This window comes from Syngnathus scovelli, chromosome 7 (assembly GCF_024217435.2).
Source record: "Syngnathus scovelli strain Florida chromosome 7, RoL_Ssco_1.2, whole genome shotgun sequence".
Taxonomy (NCBI): Eukaryota; Metazoa; Chordata; class Actinopteri; order Syngnathiformes; family Syngnathidae; genus Syngnathus; species Syngnathus scovelli.
In genome coordinates, this window is record NC_090853.1 from 13,351,543 (window position 1) to 13,367,821 (window position 16,279).

General features: G+C 44.1%; 1 long non-coding RNA gene across 1 annotated transcript; it reads right to left on the reverse strand.

Moving 5' to 3' along the window:
- Positions 1-321: 321 nt before the first annotated feature.
- LOC125972293 (uncharacterized) lies at positions 322-1,808 on the reverse strand. Its single transcript, XR_011087109.1, has 4 exons — positions 1,583-1,808; positions 1,378-1,490; positions 722-893; positions 322-512 (listed from the first exon to the last, which is right to left on the reverse strand). It is a non-coding gene; the product is annotated as an uncharacterized lncRNA (long non-coding RNA).
- Positions 1,809-16,279: the final 14,471 nt, after the last annotated feature.

Consider the following 16,279-nt stretch of genomic DNA (forward strand, 5'->3'; position numbering starts at 1 on the left):
ATGACGAGGTTTGAACCCACAACCTTACAGTCTCAGGGCGGACACTCTACCACTAGCCCACTGAGCTGTTTGTATCAATTTTGATTCATTTTGATTTCGTCGAATGTGTGCAAATAAAACCCACCTTCTTTGTCCAATTATTCTAAAAAGTATTGTGGGATACAGTTTTTTTCTTATGAACCTTTTGTTTCTCGGTGGACTATGAAAATGTATTTCATGTAAATATGTAACAAGAAATTGTACATTACATGCATTTGCTCGGCAACCACGTAGTGAAAATGTCAATTGGCTTACGAGGATAAATGAATGAGTAACTGTTGATTGCTTGAATAACTTTTTATTTCACATGATTACGCCTTTGTTTCGAAGAAATCAAGGGTTGTTTTATTTCACATGATTACTCCTTTGTTTTGCAGAAATCAAGGGGACATATGAAACGAACTTTATAATCGGAGCAGCCTCCACCCTTCTGGTCATCATTTTTACAGATGAACCCAGTCTCGATATCCATTCTGCAGAGATAAAAGAATTTAGTACAACGAAAATCAGCAATAAAAGGAGCCACATCAATCAAACTCTGACAGTGATGACTGTCAATTGGCCTTAAATGTCATTTCAGTTCAGATGTCTTGTATTGTATAGTAGTTTGTGTGTGCAATGTGACAAGAAGATGTCACTTACCTTCATAAATGTATGTATGTGCAGTGGATCTCTTACTTACACGGCAATAGTCTCCCCTGTTGAAGTGTAAGGCTTCCCATCTACAGTTTGGACCTCAATGCCAAGTGGAAGATCACAAATTTCACCTGGGTTTGCAGCAGAGATCATATCAAGCATCTCATAATCTCCAGTCTCACCGGAGTAATCTTGATTATACCAAGGGGTCTTGCACACTGAAATGAATGAGCCCAAAAGAAGGGGATTAATAAAATATGCAATCTATTGATTTTTAAGAACCAAATTGAGTGTAAACACGCACAACCTTGTCCAAAAAAGTGTCTTTGCTCTTGCCGTTTTAACTGAAATTTACCTATGTTGATCCAGTTTGGGCGTTGTAGCCATTTTGCCATTTGCTATGGACTAAAACAAATCGCTCCGGTAGTGACCAATCATGGCTCAACTTGAACACCAAATAACCATAATCAGATGGCCGTTATTAGCCATTACCAGAGCATTGAGCACTGGAGATGTCATTTTCAGTGGACAGTAAGTTGCAAAATGACTGCCTTGATAAAAAAAAAAAAAAAAAAGGTGGGGAATTTGATAGTAAATTCATATTCCACAAATGTGGTGCCACAGAAATGTTATTTAAAAAAAATGGAATTTTCTTCAAACTGCTTTCGGTAGGCTGAAATTAACTGTCATTTACTGGATTACCTTCACGTCTGCAGAATTCAAAGGGGCACATAAAACGGATTTTGTAATCTGCACAACTGCCATTGTGTGTCTGGTTAGTGTTTTCACAAATAAATCCAGTGTTTGTGTCAGACCTGTTGGGACAACCGGCAGAAATTAGTCACTTTCAAAGGAGGGCTATGTGGACGAATTCTCTACCAAAGGTGGTAATTCAACTTGTAGTTACACTTGAATCACATCGCCTGTTGATTCAACACTGGCTCCTGATGTAGTTGTAACCTCAATTCCGATTGGATGTTCACATATCTTCCCTGGATTTTCTTTTTGCAGGTCGGAAAGAGTTTCATAGTCTCCAGTACCAGAGGAGTTGTCTCGGTTAAACCATGGAGTCCGGCATTCTGGATCAACCACCTGGAAGATCGCACACATTTTTAGAATCTGTTAGTTTCTGTTTGTGAATAAACCCTGGTCCAAGCTGCACTTGGTCGCCCTGCTCCATTTGTCCGTCGTCCGAGCAGGTTCCAGCGCCATGGGCTCTGCGGCCGCCATTGGACTTTGCTCCAGCGACGCCGGACACGCGGCCGCCATCGGAGTTCCCCCGGCGCCATCGGCTCCGCGACCGTCATTGGACTTCGCTGCCGCGACGCCGAATCCTCGGCCGCCATCGGCGTGGTTCTGGCGCCACCGGATTCGCAGACGCCAACGGGCTCCACCCCAGCGTCACCGGACCCGCGGCATTGCCGGGCCTTGTGCCAACAATGCCGGACCCGCGATCATCACAGACCCTGCTCCCACTGCTGAAACACGCGTCTGACTCCTGCTGCTGCATGCAGCTCTGGCTTCCTGTATGCTGCCGTGTGTGTGACTGTGACTGTTGCCGCTGCACGAGGACTTTCCGTTTGCCACAGAGTGCGGTTCTGTTTCCCCGAGTTTCCGCCGTGTGCGGTTCCGTCCCTGAGTTTTCACCGTGTGCAGTTCTGTCCCCGAATAGCCGCTGATTGCGGTCCTGTTTCCCCGAGTTACCGGCGATTGCGGTTATGTTTCCCCGGGTTGCCGCCGATTGCGGTTCTGTCCCCGAGTGGCCGCCGATAGCGGTTCTGTCCCAGTTTCCGCCGATTGCGGTTCTGTCCCCGAATAGCCACCGATTGCGGTTCTGTCCCCGAATAGCCGCCGATGGCGGTTCTGTTTCCCCGAGTTACCGCTGATTGCGGTTCTGTTTCCCCGAGTTGCCACCGAGAGCGGTTGTTTCCCCAGTCGCCGCCGAGCGCGGTTCAAACTTTGTAATAGACAAGTGGGGGTCATCTGGACTGGTGCGCTTCCCCAGTGACAGATGTGAGCACCAAAATCAACTCAGTTCCTCTTTAAACATTCTTTCCAACTTGTTTGTACAAAAAAAGTATTCAATGTTGTAATATTCTGTACTTGCGCTAGGTACAAAATGTAGAAGGACGACGACATGCAAAGTAATCTTTTAATGAAGATTGCGGGAGCAGGAAAACATGCTGCATTCAGGAAGGCGTATGCTTCCAACATCCGGCTACGTCACTACGTGCTGCGTCATCTTAATGCTACGGACCAATCAGGCAAGACATTTGGTAGATACCCAATACGATAGGCTAACGTTACTGGACTGGCAGTCCGAAAATATTCTAAGAGAATATTACATCCTGAAGGAATGAGGTTGAAATACAAAAACTCCTGCCTCGCTACAAAAACAGATATGCTCAAACCTCATTGAATAAAGTACATAAGCAGACAAGTATATTCACATATTAAATAAATAAATAAAAGAAACATTTTAAGCATATAATTATACCTACACACCAAATCAATAAAGAAGACATAACTAGACATTTTTGATAAGTGGTGATGAGAAAGGTTTTTATAACTTTATGATCTGATATATTTCTGAGGACTTTGAAATAACAAATGACTTTTGATATATTGCCTAAATGGCTTAATGACCCTTAAGGAACTGTGGAATGCATGCCTGATGTTTTTTCTCTGAATCATGGACACGGCCAGAGTCGTCTTGACCGTTCAGTACTTGATTGTATCTTATGTTTTGACTAATGCTAGACGCCAGTTTTTGATTACTACTGAACGCTCTGCACAGAGGGAAATAGTTTGCCTAACAAAGAAAAGATACTGAAGGAATAAGGTCGAAATACAAAAAGTCCTGCCTCGCTACAAAAACAGATATGCTCAAACCTCATTGAATAAAGTACATAAGCAGACAAGTATATTCACATATTAAATAAATAAAAGAAACATTTGAAGCATATAATTATACCTACACACCAAATCAATAAAGAAGACATAACTAGACATTTTTGATAAGTGGTGATGAGAAAGGTTTTTATAACTTTATGATCTGATATATATATTTCTGAGGACTTTGAAATAACAAATGACTTTTGATATATTGCCTAAATAGCTTAATGACCCTTAAGGAACTGTGGAATGCATGCCTGATGTTTTTTCTCTGAATCATGGACACGGCCAGAGTCGTCTTGACCGTTCAGTACTTGATTGTATCTTATGTTTTGACTAATGCTAGACGCCAGTTTTTGATTACTACTGAACGCGCTGCACAGAGGGAAATAGTTTGCCTAACAAAGAAAAGATACGGTTGAATGAGGTACGACAGTGTATGTCCAAGATTGGAGAAGAATGTTCACAGGAAGGTCACGTGGAGCTAAAACCAGCACGTGCCAGAAGGAGCCACCCAAAGACTCGGCCAAAGATGATCGCCAAGGCCGAAAGACGGGACGGAAGACAACAGCCCCCCTCCACACACACATACCAACAGCCCCCCACCTACACACCGAATCGCCCATAACCAGCACCACTCCCATGGAAGCAGACTCATCGCCCATCAATCCCGGCCTATAATGTGCTACTGAATATAAAACTGATCTAACAACCTTGGACTTTGCCTTTTCTGAATGGAGACTTTCCGCTCTTGAAGGGCCCAGCGCTGTATTGTACTTTCCTGAAAACAGAGCTTTTTGAACAATAATTGTGATTGAACTCAACCAATCTGTCCAAGTCTAATTTCTGCTTCAGTGTCTTTGCATTTTCCTAAATCTGAAGAAATCAAACGAGCACGCAGTGAGTAAATTGGATAACAGGTGATTGGCAAAGGCTTTTGCCGTGAGGCGCAGATAACGCGCTCCCTAAATTGTGGACAGAATCCAACAATCCCCCTTCTTAAATGTAAACCAATGTATTTCAGAATACAGTCCTTGTAGGATAAACAGTATACCAACACACATAACCGATTGCTCTAAACATCTCAGGTTAATCACATAGGCTGTACTGTATAGCAAAATCACAACCAAGGTTATATGCATTAATTAACAGTGCACATGTTTGTCAAGTATCACTTAGCTTGTTCAACATCAGTGCATGCCTATAAACAAATGCTTAGTAGTATACCGCAAACAATATTACTAATCATTGATTAGATCATTAAACCAAAATCACATCACAAATGAATCTGGAACTCTTTTAGATTCAAAGCACTCAAAAGAACAGTGACAAGATTTTTATTTTTTTTTTCCGAAGGGCAGTGATCCGCCTACACCCTTTTACATAGTATTACAAGTCCAGAACCCGTCTGGGCTTGACTTCCCGTCCATACCGTGTCTGGTAGGGAACAGTGTGAGGGACAGCCTCAGACGCCTCTGAGGTGAGGGGTAGCAATGCCGGGATCCAAGTCACTGTCCATGTTGTGTGTCTCTTCTGTGTCCAGGAGGTGACGTCTATTTTGCCGATACTCATGTCCTTCAGCTGTGCGGACGTGGTATGATCTGTCAGTACCAGCTGGCTGGACGACGGTTGCTGGTTTCCAAAAGCCACGCTCTTGCATTCTGATGCTTTGGCCCTCCTGCAGCAGTGACTTCGAAGATCTGTCGTAGTATCGTTTCTGATGCTGCTGGTGTATTCTCCTGGCGTAAACCTCTGTATGGTTGACCACCTTGGGCTGGAGTTGCTGGTGGGTGCTGGGGAGGACTGAGCGTAAGCTTCAGCTCATAAGCAGCTGGGCTGGTGATCGGAGATTATCCACTGGGGTGTTTCGATACTCCAAGAAGCTCAAATAGGGGTCTCAATGATCAGCTTTAGCCTTTTCCATGAGAGATTTACAGATGGAAACAGATTTCTCTGCAAGACCATTGCTCTGTGGAAAGAACGGTGAGCTTGTGAGGTGGGTGAACTCCCAGGCATTTGCGAAAGCCTCAAACTCTTGCCGTGCCGGGCAAAGGCAGCTTTCATCTTGTGTACCACAGCAGAGGATGTTGTGTTGTTTAACTTGTCCAGCTCGAAGTATCTGCTGTAGTAGTCCACGGTGACTCTGTAGTCGTCATTGTTCCAGGTAAAGAGGTCAGTGGCGACTGTTTGCCATGGCCTGCCTGGGATTTTGTGGTTGATCAGGGGCTCTTTTGTGTTGGATGGTCTGTGCTCCAGACAGATGGGGCACTTTCCCACAATGTCCTCAATCTGTTTGTTCATCCCAGGCCAAAAGAGAATGTCACGCGCTCTCTGCTTGCACTTCTCTATGCCCATGTGACCTGAATGCACCCGGGACAGCATCTCTCTGCGCAGTGAGGTAGGTATGATGATTTTCTCACCTTTGAAGAGGATGCCGTTCATCTGGGAGAGTTCATCTCGGTGGTTCCAGTAATCGGCTATGCTCTGAGGGCATCTTCTCCTCTCCTCAGGCCAACCGTTCTGGATAGTGTCTCTTAGCGCCATGAGCTGAATGTCTTTTCCAGTCTCGGCTCTGACCTATTTCAGTCTGGCGTCGCTGACTGGCAGGTTACTGTAGACTGTGTGAACCTGCATATCCATGCCTTACCGCAGGCTGTCGTCCTTGTCAGACAGGGGCTTCCTGGAGAGGGTGTCCGCTACAGGAATGTCTTTGCCTGGACGGTGGATGATGTTGAAGTCGTACCTCTGTAACTGAAGCATCATCCTCTGTAGTCTTGGAGGCGCTGCGTTGAGAGGTTTCCGCATGATAGACTCAAATGGCTTGTAGTCACTTTCGATAATGACGTGGCGGCCATACACATACTGGTGGAAGCGTTTACATCCAAACAGAATGGCGTACAGCTCCTTTTCTATCTGAGCGTAGTTGACTTCGCTGTCTGTTAGCGATTTAGATGCATAGACGATGGGTTTCTCTTCTTGCAGTAGGACTGCACCGAGGCCATATTTGGACGCGTCGACTTGCAGCCTGAGCTCTTTGCTGGGGTCGTAGAAGGCTAAGACCGGGCCGGGCTCTCGTGTGACAAGCTCTTTCATCTTTTTGAAAGCCTCGTCGTGCTGTACGTCCCACCTGAACTACCTGGACTCTTTCAGCAGGTGACGCATGGGGGCGTTGATGTCCGAGAGCATGGGAGCGAACTTTGACAGGTAATTAACCATGCCAAGGATTGTCTCTAACTCACCCTTGTCCTTGGGCGGCTCCATGTCTCTCACAGCAGCGATTTTGGCTGGATCGGGCCTGATTCCATCTTTGGAGATGCGGTGCCCGAAGTAGCTGACCTCTGTGGCGCAGATCGTGCTCTTCTCTGGGTTGAGTTTTACTCCCCGCTCTATGGAGCGCTTCAGCATTGCGCGGAGGTTGCTGTCGTGTTCTTCTTTTGTGCGCCCGTAGATTAGCACATCATCTACGATCGCGGTCACTCCCTGGAGGCCTTCGTAGGTCTCATCAACCTTGTGTTGAAACTCGTCCTGGGTCGATATCAGTCCAAACGGTAGACGGAGGAAACGGTACCGACCGAACACCGTGTTGAATGTGGTCAGTTTGGAAGACTCCTCTGTGAGTTTGATTGCCCAGTAACCAGACCTGGCATCCATAATACTTATTTAAAAAAAACACTATAACTATAGATAACTCAGAGTGATACTGTAACTAATCTCGGGGTAATATTTGACCAAACGCTCTCCTTTCAAAAACACATTAAGAATATAACCAGGATTGCGTTTTTTCACCTTCGTAATATTGCTAAGATTCGTCCGATCTTCTCGACCGGGGATGCGGAAACTATTATACATGCGTTTTTCACGTCGCGCCTGGACTACTGTAATGTATTATTCTCTGGTCTTCCTAAGTCCAGTATCAAAAGTCTACAGTTACTACAAAATGCCGCTGCGAGGCTGCTCTCACGGTCAAGAAAATTTGGTCACATTACCCCAATATTAGCCAACTTACATTGGCTCCCGGTCCATTTAAGATGTCACTTCAAGGTTCTTCTACTAACCTATAAATCACTGCATGGCTTAGCGCCTTCATATCTCGTCGATCTAGTCGTTCCTTATGTTCCATCTCGTAACCTTCGTTCGCAAAACGCTAGTCTTTTAGTTACACCGAGGGCAGGCCGTTATTTAGTATGCTATGACGGTGTCTAGCTAAGTAGACTGTTCTATCAAAAAATGTGAGAGTAAAGGAGGAGGTTTGATTTGTAATCTGACATTTGGGTCCCATTTTGAAGAGCATAGATTGTTTTTGTTTGTTTATTTTTTAAGATATGTTTAACAGTTTATCTCGGTGCAGTAAGGATATAGCAATTTTGCAAGACTTAAGATTAAAAATTAAAAAGCAAAATTACATTCTCATTTTCCCAGATGAGAGGAAAATCGAAAAATAAGGAAGACGAAGAAAAGATAAAAAAGAACTTGCTGTTGCACAGACAGGAAGATGATGACACAGTGTCAGCACGAGCTCGCTTAAAAACCGCACCTGAGAATGTGATGAGTGAAGATGAGAAAAATGATCAAATTACAAAGACAGATGTTGTGGCACGGCAAAGCGAACCATCCTTTCCGTCTTTGTACCCCAAATTAAACAACTCATTGCTTCCTATAATTTGAGAGGTGATGAAGTACAACAGGTTTTCATGGCATCCTTAACCAAACATTGGGCAAGCGTTAAAGGCACCTGGAGTCCTTTTGATCTCCAGGGCCGTCCATTGGAATATAACGGGGTGCCATTACAAATACAAATTGACCAACTATTGCAGGATAGAAATAATATTTCAACGTAGAGCAAATTACACAGACATTGGCCGGACTAAACAAAAACAAGATAAGTTGTTTGAAGACTTTAGGCACAGACCAGAAAGAGTGTTCAACTGATGTCTATGATCAACAACTCAAAAATGCTCTACATGCATATTTGCGACCAGTATTGTGTCGACAACGAATAAATTCGACAAATTTTTTCCCTATAAAATGGTGCCGTTTGGGTTTGAAGTACATAGTCGCTTCAAAGGAGGAAAAGCATGATTTAAGATACGCGATTGATCTATGAGAAGGCTATCCCTTGTGCCAGGGGTGTCAAACTCATTTATTCGCGGGCCGCGGTTTAGTCATGGCTTCTTTTGGAGGGCCGGTATGACTGTCATACCCGAGTAGATGTGTGAGCGCCTCATATTGTGGGAGCTGCAGAACAAGCTGACGAGTACCTCGCTTTCAAATCGGACAAGTACAAACTGGTCCAATATTTAAAATTTAACATATTACTAAAAGTGAAGATAATTTGCAATTCGAGTAATGGCACATGAATATGAAGCACAATTTGACACCTGTGCCTTATACGAAAGTAAAGTTGGATTGGAATTTGATGAAACGGATATGGACATCCACATATTCCATTAGAGTTTAAATTGTAATTGTAATTGCGAATTAGTTAACACCTGTGTGGTTGATTGAGTGAGTGAGTGAGTGAGTGAGTGAGTGAGTGAGTGAGTGAGTGAGTGAGTGAGTGAGTGAGTGAGTGAGTGAGTGAGTGAGTGAGTGAGTGAGTGAGTGAGTGAGTGAGTGAGTGAGTGAGTGAGCGAGTGAGTGAGTTTTCTATCGCCTGCACGTCATCTTTCCTGCATGGCTACGTTGCTGTCTCAGCTGCATCTGACCGTTGAAAGATGCACGACACTCATTCCTGCCACTCTCATTTTCTTCCTGACGACGGCGAATTCCATGATTGTGTCGATGCTGCCCAACAAGTTGCAAAGGCTCGGCCTGATTTGGAAGATACGCCTCTGCCAGATGGTCATGTGTTTTTTGTTGATGGGTCTTCTAAGAAAAATGAATCTGGTGTGACCCTTACTGGGTATGCCATTGTTACTGCCGACGTGGTTTTGGAGGCTGCTAAACTGCCATCCAATATGTCTGCGCAGGCCGCTGAGCTCATTGCTTTGACTGGGGCCTGCAAATTGTTTGCAAACAAATCCGTCACTATCTGGACTGATAGTCAGTATGCTTTTGCTACAGTGCACGTGTTTGCTCAGCAGTGGAGCAACCGTGGCATGATAACTTCTGCAGGGAAGCCCGTCACCCATTCCACATTACTGACTCGACTTTTGGACGCTGTCCAGCTGCCTTTAAAGATAGCGGTTTGCAAATGTGCTGCTCACACTGCGTGCTCTGATCCTGTTTCTCTCGGTAATGCTTTTGCTGACAAATCCGCGAAGGCCGCTGCAGAAGGCCTGCTCCATGTCCTCTCGTCTCTCACAGCTCATGATTCGATGTCACACATCTCCCCTGATGTGTTGCTTGACATGCAGTCTCAGAGCCCCTCCCAGGAACGTCTCTCTTGGGAAAAACAGGGTGCAACTAAAAACACTGTTGGTCTTTTTGTGTGACCTTTGGGCAAACCTGTCTTGCCTCGTAACTTGTTCAAATGGGCTGCTATTTCGAGTCATGGGGTCACCCATGTCTCGACGGGGGGTATGGTGAAACAAGTTGAAGCTATTTATACTACATACGGCTTTGCCGCTTTTTCACAACGATTTTGCAGAGCGTGTTTGATCTGTGCTAAACATAACCCACAAGGCAATTTAAGACCTCAGGGAGGGAAATTCCCGACTCCGTTGTATCCGTTTCAGACAATACATATGGATTATATCCAATTACATAAATGTGAAGGGAAGGAATATTGTTTGGTCATAATAGATGCATTTTCTAAATCGGTAGAAACATTTCCTACCAAACATGCTGATGCACTCACAGTGGCAAAGGCCTTATGCAAAGACATCATTCCAAGATACAGTATTCCAGAAAAATTTTACAGCGACAATGGTCCACATTTTGTAAATCAACATTGGGAGAATGTTCCACATAAATCTAAAGAACCATTGTTCCTATCGTTCACAATCAGTTGTTGAGAGATCTAACACGACTATAAAAAAACAGATTAAAGAAATGTATGGAAGAAACCAAACAACCATGGACTCGGTGCTTAGACCTGGTCAAAATGTACATAAATATTACAAGTACAACAGGACTAACTCCCTATGAAACTATGTTTGGAAGACCTTACAGGCTTCCTCAGTTCAAGAACACATGGGAGATCCCCGAGAAAGCCACGTTAGCTGATTACATGAGAAAAGTATTGGAACGTCAAAAGAATCTAACCAATAACACTGATGGTGAACCCATTTCTCCGCAGGAAGACCCCAAAGTGGTACCGGGAGACTGGGTTTTGATCAAGAGTATCAAGAGGAAGAATTGGCATTCACCTAAGTGGGAAGGTCCCTTTTTGGTACTACTCACGACACCTAATGCTTTGAAAATAGCCGAACGTAACACGTGGATTCATTTATCTCATTGTAAAAAGGTGATCTCTGCAGACCCAACCTAAGTACGGAAGGTGAGCAAAGTCTGGTAATAGTGCCTGATCCTGGTGCCAAGATCCAGGGTTGACACGAAAGCTAGCAGAAGCCAATTTCCAAGACACCAACCCGAAGCTCAGGGTGTTGACTCTGAGGAGATCCAAAACATGAGCATTAGAGAGTCATTTGGTGAGTGCTTTAATCGGGCTGTAGCCTGCGCAAAGACTACCATGTGCTTTTGGTTGCTTTTGCTGGTTTGTGTTACCATTATATTTTTTTCGGGGGTTATTTTATTTGTATGGATAGAGTACCATGAGCCTCGAACATTCTTCTCTCAGGCAGCTACCAACGCTAATTCTAATCGATATGGCTCATGGGGGAAAAATTGCTAGACATAAGCGCGACACTAAATCCCCTTTTGATTAGGTTGTTTGTATTCCAGAAACCGTCTGCGTTCCAACTTGCGTACCATGGCTTTTGACTTGGACTTACAATAAGTCATTAATGTTTACTGTGGCTCCTAATACATCTTCTTCTATTATTTTACCTATGAAAAGTTTGAAAGGTTTTGAAATGGTCACCCCGCTCTCTGGTTCCAGTGAAGAGGCTGTGTTCTTTGCTAAACGAGTAACTTTGAAGAATCAGGGCACAAGCCTCCTTTTGACTTTTACACTCCCTGATGGTCAAATTCGTCCTCCAAATGCCACCTTGTTTAACACTTCCTGTTGGGGTTTTCAACTGTGGGCTTGGTCCTCTGGAATTGATCCTCGCTTTCCTATTGCTATTTGCCTTAATAAAACAATATCGGTCGCAGACCGTCCCGTTACAAATAATTACACCCTGTCAGCAGGAGCAAAAATCACAAGTATGCTCCTCACTGATGTAGACAGCTATTTTGTAGCCTCCACAGGGATAAGCGGTCAAACCAACAACTGGCTTCTTATGGCTGAGCAGGCCGCGAAGATGGCTAACACCAGTTGCATTGCATGCATGGGTCCAAGACCTCTTTTTGAAAATTATACCTGCAAATATAGTTCCTAAGTGTGCTGTTGTTTTAATGTTAAACTCATCCATTTCACCCACTCATGATTGTTTTAAATGGGATAAGGTTTACCCTGTTGCCTCTATGACAAAATCTAAACCCCTTTTTTCGTCCAATGTAGCTAAGGGTAATTTTACATGCATTAGATTACCTGGTACCGGTGAGAAGCTCGGCGCCCTACCTACTCCATGGTGTGGGTCCATGACCAAGGTCACTGCCCCTTTTTTGCCCATTGCTCGTAGTGATATTTGGTTTTGGTGTAATAGTAACAAACTTTATGATAGGTTGCCTTTAAACAGCTCTGGAATTTGCGCTTTGGTACCCTATTGCTACCTGTTCATTTGATACCAATGTTCTCTTATGATCTGACATCTTTTGCTAAGTCCGTAGTGCCCGTATTCTGGCCGAGAACGAAACGAAACGCCTGTTGGGAATGATATACTTTTTATCATTGGAATCTATGTATGTACTTTTGTGTGCAAGATTCTCCGCAGTATGTGACCATCAGGCCTTGTGAAAATGACTTGGGGGCATATGGCCGGCTAATGACTGGAGTCATTAGCCGCGCTATACAATAAGCCCCACAGTTAGCTAGACATGATCAGATCATGAGATTGTCATGGGATGGCTGAAGCAGACACACAGACTATGTTTTTGTTAAGCTAATGGTCATGAGACGTCCATACTGCTCCGTCCATAAGAGTATCCCCTTTGTTCTGTGGTAATGAGATAACTATGGAATGTACTTCCTGCCTGGGAACCTACCCGATCATGTACACTTGCCCAATTGTTTCTTTCTCAATAAAAAGCTCGGCTAATCTCAAGAAGAGCGCGGATCTCAGCCACACTTGCTGTGTGTTTGGGGTGCGCCCTTCTGCGCAGGAGAAAACGCTAAGCCAAAAAGACCTACCGCCTCTGAGATTGATTTCAGATAAATGTTGTCAACCCAACATTTTTGGGGGCTCGTCCGGGATTTCCTGAAAATCTGCTCGCTGATCCGAAGAGTGTTGAAGACGCCGAATCCGTGCACGGCAGAGGTCACAGGACGCCTGAAGGAAAGCCCTGGGGAACAATGTTCATCCACCAGGCCGGCATCCGGTTCAGCACCTCTCGGCAGCGATGATTGACGGAATCTTCAAAAGAAATCTCTCAGAGACTCGGTGAGACCTCTTTGTTGGCCGCGTGGTTGGGGTATTTTAGTCCCCAGAAAAAGGGTACCCGGGTAAGGACGGCGGAGTCCTTGTTGTGAATTCCAAGTGATAGGAATTCGGTCTACAGATGGAACTTGTAGACAGAAATACACCTCGTTGTGTTAAGAAAATTCCGTGGTGTGAATGTGTGTGTGAATGGTAGCACGTATCACTCGCTATTGTGCTGCATGTAACATAGTGGGAAGAAATGGCGAATTTCTGTGGAATTCCTCACCAGAAAGCTGGTCGAAGCAGGAATTACCTCAGAAAGTTGTTATCGCACGAAAGAAACATTCCATCTTTAGAAATCCATCCATCCATCCATCCATTTTCTGAACCGCTTAGTCCCCACGGGGGTCGCGGGCGTGCTGGAGCCTATCCCAGCCGTCATCGGGCAGTAGGCGGGGGACACCCTGAACCGGTTGCCAGCCAATCGCAGGGCACACAGAGACAAACAACCATTTGCACTCGCACTCACACCTAGGGACAATTTGGAGTGATCAATCGGCCTACCAAGCATGTTTTTGGGATGTGGGAGGAAACCAGAGTGCCCGGAGAAAACCCACGCGGGCTCGGGGAGAACATGCAAACTCAGCACAGGGAGGGCCGGAGGTGGAATCGAACCCGCACCCTCCTAACTGTGAGGCGGACGTGCTACCCAGTGCGCCACCGAGCCGCCATCTTTAGAAATCCCTATGATTTAAATGTTGAACTAAATTGATTAAAGTGGGGGGCCGTCAAAGTGTTACTGACAATGTATCAGGGGATAAGAAGTATACGTTAAATAAGTTACCAAACTTGAGGCCGCAAGTATGATTGTCAGACAATGAAGCTATAGTGCGTAGGCGCACTGTTAGGCGTGGCTCAAGAAGAGGAGCCTGAGGCAGAAGCTCCTTCTGCTCCTATGCAAAACATGCATCTAATTTAAAAGACCTGAACCCCCCCCCCCCCCCCATATAATAGCAAAATATATCATGGTTAGTCAATAAGAACTCCTGTACAAACAAGAAGCATGACCAAGGCTGTTAAATTTCCCCAAAGTATAAATGACACTGATGTATGCGAATGATACAGTTGTCAAACCTTATTGAAAGGCCACTAATGTGAGAAAAAATAAATAAAAATAGTAAAACCAATACATCAAATAGAGGAAGACGTTTGCGCAGCATTGTTTGTTGATGTTGTTTGTGCACTGTGTTTTTGTTGAGGGCCTTTGTGTTGTCCTTGTGTTCTCTGTGTGTTTATGTGTGTCTATGTGTTAAAATTTTGAAATTGGCTAAAATAGTGTGCAAGGAAAGTTACCAGACTGGGCTCTATTCGATTTGCACTGCAAGAAAAAAAAAAAAAAAGGAGACATTAAAACTGGAAAATGCAATTTTTGAAGAAATTGGGGTAAAGACAGGCAAAAAAAGATGAATAAATACTTAGGAGATACAACAGAATGATGTTCGAGCAGAACTGAATCAGTTGAAACGTGTAGAACTTAGAGGTGAAATATGAATTTTGTAAAATTTTGCAGAAATTTTAATCAATCTTTTATTGGCCAAGTTTGACCATGCCATACAAAGAAATAATAATTTAATGTGAAAACAAGAATTTTTTAATTTTGCAATTTCGGGAATGTTGATTTGACTTGAATGTTGACTTTCCCAGTGTGATTTGAATGGGCTGAATGATGTGAATTTCAAACTGGGACAATGTAAAGGTGAAATGTAGAATTTGCCTTTAAGAATGAGTGGAAGGAAAATTGCCCTAAATTTGCAAATTTTGTGGAAAAGAAAAGCTTATGGAATTAATTGAATGCAAGCATCTCTTGAGTGAATTTTTGGAATATGTCAAAATCGGAATGAGTGGGTTGTTTTATCAAGAACCTTGAGATAGGACAGATTCAAATGAGGACTGTGAATTAAAAAGGATGTAGTATGACTGTGTGGACAGCTTGAAGAGAGCTTGAGGAGAGTGAGAACAGTGCATGCGTGCGTGCCTGTGTGTGTGCGCGTGTGTGAGATGCAAATGAGCAGGAATGAATGACAAGATACAGCTTGACTGGTTGACGTTGTTGGAGACTACTATGTGAAATGTAGTAGAACAACTTTGAAGAAAGAGTGATTTTGAGCATATTTAATGCTTTGAAAAGAAAACAGGCCTTATTTCACAGTGGTTGACTGATTATCATGAATTGAATGGCTCGTTTTAGGCTTTCATCTAAAAGTCAAGTCAAGTTTATTTGTATAGCCCTAAATCACAAACAGTCTCAAAGGGCTTCAAGTAGACAAAAGTTCAAGTTTTCGTCTACAATGATGATAATTGCTTTTGAAACAAAGGAAGTGTAAGGATGAGATTCCTTTCTCCTCATGCAGCATTTAGGCCAGAGAGGAAGTGAAGTCATGTAACAGAAGTTAGGATGGGTAAAAACCAGAAGTAAACTATCTTGGTTTACTCTCAGCGAAAGGGAGAGCAGGGAACAAGTTATATTAGACACACCACGACCTGCCACGAAGGTTTTTTTTTTTTCTGTCATTACTGCAGAGCTTGGGCTCCACACTATGCTGAAATTGCTAAGCCACTAACAGGAGTGCCGTTAGCAGTCAAAGTGTTAGGGTTTTCCAGGTTATCTTGATCCTATGATTATGTTGGAATGTAGACTGTAATGATTAAATCAATCACGTCTGGCCCTCACAATGTAATAATTAAATCAATCACGTCTGGCCCTCACAATGCAGAGTCTGTTTCCCACAATAGTGTAAAACACCCCCTGCTCTGATCTTATCAGAGGCCGGGGGTTCACCAAACCTGTCAACTCCCACCCGCACTCTGTTCCTCCTAATAAATATGCCCTTGCAGGGAGGAGACTTTTAGACTTCATTCGATAATCGCTGTTCAGACAGCGACGAATGGACTCTCCACCTGCAGGTGTCTAAAATAACTTGCTTGTCTTCTGTTTGGTTCTTGCAAAATAAGTTGGAGTGAGCAAATCTCTAACATTTTGGTGCCGAAACCCGGGACCCTCATACCCATCATCTGGCTGACGGAGGACGACGCGCTGTACACCGTCGACGGGCCAGCGTCCATTA